This window comes from Chrysochloris asiatica, unplaced genomic scaffold (assembly GCF_000296735.1).
Source record: "Chrysochloris asiatica unplaced genomic scaffold, ChrAsi1.0 scaffold00079, whole genome shotgun sequence".
In the NCBI taxonomy this organism is placed as follows: Eukaryota; Metazoa; Chordata; class Mammalia; order Afrosoricida; family Chrysochloridae; genus Chrysochloris; species Chrysochloris asiatica.
The window spans coordinates 11,952,767-11,957,147 of record NW_006408597.1 but is presented as its reverse complement, the minus strand read 5'-3'; positions in this window follow the sequence as shown (position 1 = coordinate 11,957,147).

The window sequence follows — 4,381 nt, the reverse complement described above, 5'->3', positions numbered from 1 at the left end:
AAAAGAGGAAGACCCCCAGCGAGATGGATTGGCAAAGTGGCAGCATCAATGGGCTCAAGTGTGGCAACAATTGTGAGGTTGGCCCTGGATCAGGTAGTGTTTCGTTCTGTTGTGCATGTGGTTGCTATGAGTCAGTACCAACTCAATGGCACCTAACAACAACAACCACATAATGATTTTAACTAGTATGCGGGCCTCCTGAAGCCTCTTAATGCCAGCCATTTAACTCACTGCCTGCTCTGTCTTTATGTAAAACCAAGAGTTTTGTAGATAAGGTCCCATGGATGGAGAACATGAGGCTTGTACTGACCTGACCACATTGGGTGTGGTACATGCTCTAGAGTAGATGTTCTCAAAGGATGGCCCTTGAGCTAGTAGCATCAGTATCAGATATTCTGGGAGTAGCACGTGGCAATCTGTGTTTAACATGCCTTTTAGGAGATTCTCATGTGTGCATCTAAGTTTGAGAACCACTTCTCTAGAGCTGTATTTCCCAATCAGTAGCCACTAGCCACGTGTTGTTGTTGTTAAGTGTTGTCGAGTCCATTCTGACTCATGGTGACCCTGTATAGGGTTTGGTGGGTTTGAACCACCCATCTTGTGGTTAGCAGTCCAGTGCTTAGCCTATAGAGCTACACTAGAACTCAGTTAGTCACATTGTTGTTGTTGTTAAGTGCCATCAAGTCAGTTCTGTCTCATAGTGACCTTGTATAGGGTTTCTTAAGAGCAGCTGGAGGAGCTTTGGTAGTGTTGTTGTTGTTGTTAAGTGCCATCAAGTCAGTTCTGTCTCATAGTGACCTTGTATAGGGTTTCTTAAGAGCAGCTGGAGAGTTTGAACTTCCGATCTTGCAGTTCAAACCAACCTTATGGTCAAGTGTTTATCCTATAGTGTGACGCCAGGACTCCATTAGACACATAGGCTTATTTAAACTAAATAGAATTAAACATTCGACCCCTCAGTCATACTAGCTCAGTAGCCATATGTAACTAGTGGCTACCATATTGGACAACATAACTGTAGAATACTTCCATCATCACAGAAAGGCCTATCAGGTAGCACTGTTAGTAACAGTCTCATAGCGACCTTATGTACAACAGAACAAAACACTGCCTAGTCTTGCACCATCTTCACAATTGTTGTTATGTTTGAGCCTATTGTTGCATCCACTGTGTCAATCTATCTTGTTGGGGTCTTCCTCTTTTTCATTGACCCTCTGCTTTACTCCAGGGACTGCTCCTTTCTGACAACAAGTCCAAGATTTGAGAGACAAGTCTCTCCATCATCACTTCTAAGGAGCAATCCAGCTGTACTTCTTCCAAAACAGATGTGTTTATTCTTCTGGCAGTCCATAGTACTTTCAACATTCTTCATCAATACCACAATTCAAAAACATTGATTCTTCTCTGGTCTTCCATATTCATTGTCCAGCTTTCTCTGTATTCCCACATTATAAAGGCTACTCCTTTTTCATAGGTAGGAGCTTGTTCTAATTGTTGCGTGAGCCAGAGGTTAATATGAGAAAGTCTGGGGTCACCTGTTACCTTCCTGCAAAGACAACTCCACTAGGATGAACTTAATCTTACCTGATATACACATATAGTTTACCAGACCAGTCCTTTCTGCTTCTTGCCTGGGATCTGCAATAAAAGGATGTTAGACAGGAGGGGAGCCATTTAATTGTTTCAGATGGGCCTGTCCAAACACGATGATCCTAGTTTTCAGTTCTGATAGGTGACTCAAGAACTCAGCCTAGGTTCCCATGACTAAAGGGGAGAATAATGGGAAGAAGAGAACATATCTCTGGAAAGAGAAAGTGCTGATGTATGAAGAGTTCTGAAAATAAGTAAAAGCTCTTTATTTGTCAGAAAGGAGAAAATGTAGTGAGTGCATAGAAATAAAAGGAAGGGACTGAAATGGGGGGAGGCTATGGAACACTACAAAGAAGCCATTGACAGAAAAATCCAGGTAGGATATATGTCTTGTGATTCTGAGAACAAAATAAGTAAGTACAGGTAGTCCAGGACTTATGTGATAGGACTCTGACATAAATCAAATACCTCTTTTTTATTTTTCATTATTCTTAATGCCTTTTATTATCAGCATCTTTATAAATCATAATATTGGACATTGACATGTAAATATCTGGGAATGACAATATCCGCAAATTACACAGTGCAACATAGTTATGTAGTACATGCGAGGAGGCTTCAAAAGCTCAAGGAAAAATTCCATTATCTTTTCATTCCATTTTTCTACTATCTTTTGAAGTACCCTTGCATTACTTGTGATAAGCTGTAAAGACAAAAACAAAAATCACATGGTCACAATCATTGAGATGAAACAAAGTATATGATTTGTTGGATGTAAAACTGATGAGCTTCTCTGTAAACCATCACTGAATTCACAATAACAAGTTAAAAAAAAAAAAAAAAAGTATATAGCTGTGGAAACCCTAAGAAGGCAACTTATGGAATCTTCTGTTGTGGTGCCATAGGATCAACGTTGAACTGCTAACTACAAGGTTGGCAGTTCAAACCCACCAGCTGCTCCTAGGAAATCCTATACAGGGTCACTATGAGTCAGAACCAACTTGATGGCACTTAACAACAGCATGAGTTAGAATCCACCACTAGTCTGTCAGTTTGTGGTACTGCAGTGACTTGCATGTTGCTGTGATTCTAGAAGTATTTTAAATGCCAGCAGGGTCACCCATGGTGGATGGGTTTCAGCTGAGCTTCCAGACTAAGGCAAACTAAAAAGAAGGAGAGGTGGACTACTTCTGAATGTTTAGCCGCTGAAAGAAAATCTTATGAACAGCAGTGGAACACTATCAGATAGCATTAGAATATTGAATACTGAAATATGATAAAGAGCACCAGAATATTGTCAGATATAGTGCAGGAAGATTAGCCCCTTGGATTGGAAAGGAATCAAAATACATCTGGGAACTTTCGGCGCTTCCCTAACCGGGCAGCATAGGTACGCGGGCTCCGGAGAATACGGGGTGGTATCCCACAGGGGAGACCCCTGCCTGGTAGACAGACAGCCTTTGGGCAAACATAAAACATTAGGCTTTAGCATTATGAGCTTGCTTTTTTAAAAATCAAACTGCTGAGGAGTTATAAGCATTTTGAGCTCCCACTAGCCTGCACTCGGTTCCCACCCCGAGGACTGCCCCGCCCATTGCAGAGCGTGGAGTGCAGGGCTTGAGTGGACCCATTCAGAGTGCGGACGCTCCCGGAGAGCTAGTGGGGCCACAGGAATTAGCATGGTCCATCCCAGGGGGGGCCTCATTGCAACGTAGGGCATTGTTGGCATGGATGTAGAGCAAATTGGGGTGTTCATGGCACAGGGAGACAGAGAGAGGCATTGTAGACAGTCATCAGACACAGCCGTGCCATCTGTCTGCAGCCACTACCCCCACCCTCCACTTCTTCAGCCTAGGCCAGCCCTCTGCCCAGCCTCCGAGCCTCAGGCCCGCCCATCAAGGCACAGGCCAACCCAAGCTGAGACGCCCTTGACTAGCTATTTACCACCAATAACAAAGCAGTCCTGCTGTGGTTCTGTGGGTTAATGCGCCAGACTACAAAGCCTTTTGAACTGCAAGGAATGTGATTTGAGCTCACCAGCTGCCCCTTGGAAACCCTATACTGGGTCGCTGTGGGTCACGATCAACTCCACAGCATATCAACAAGGAAAAGAGCTTAGAAGGGGCTGAAAGAGAGTTAGGACACTAAAGACTAACTTACATTAAGCTACGCTTTTTTCCTCTCTTTCTCCTGCCCCTCCCCCCCCTTTTTTTTTGTGATTAGAGCCTGCCTTATTCAAGAGCACAGGCCAGCCCAAATTGAGACACCCTTGAATAGTTGTTTACCACCAATAACAAAGCAGTCCTGCTGAGACTGACTACAAAGCCTTTTGAACTGCAAGAACTGTGGTTCGAGCCCACCAGCTGCTCCTCAGAAACCCTATACTGGGTCGCTGTGGGTCACAATCGACTCCACAGCATACCAACAAGGAGAAGAGCTCAGAAGGGACTGAAAGAGAGGTAGAACATTAAAGACTTACTTACATTAAGCTACGCTTTTTTCCTCTCTTTCTTCTGCCCCTCCCCCCTTTTTTTCTTTTTTCCCATCATTTTTTTGTTTTGTTTTGTTTTTTGCTGTTGTTTTGCATTGTTTTTCTCTCATTATTGCTTTTGTTTTTGATTTTGCTTTTGTTTTTGTTTTCTATCCGACTGGTGTTACTTGGCTGTCACATACATAGCCTCCCTTCAGCTATCAGAGAACTCCGCTTTTGTTTTTCATTTTTATTTTGGTTTTGTTTTCTACCTGACTGGTGTTGTTTGGCTGTCACATAGCCTCCCTTCTGCTATTGGAG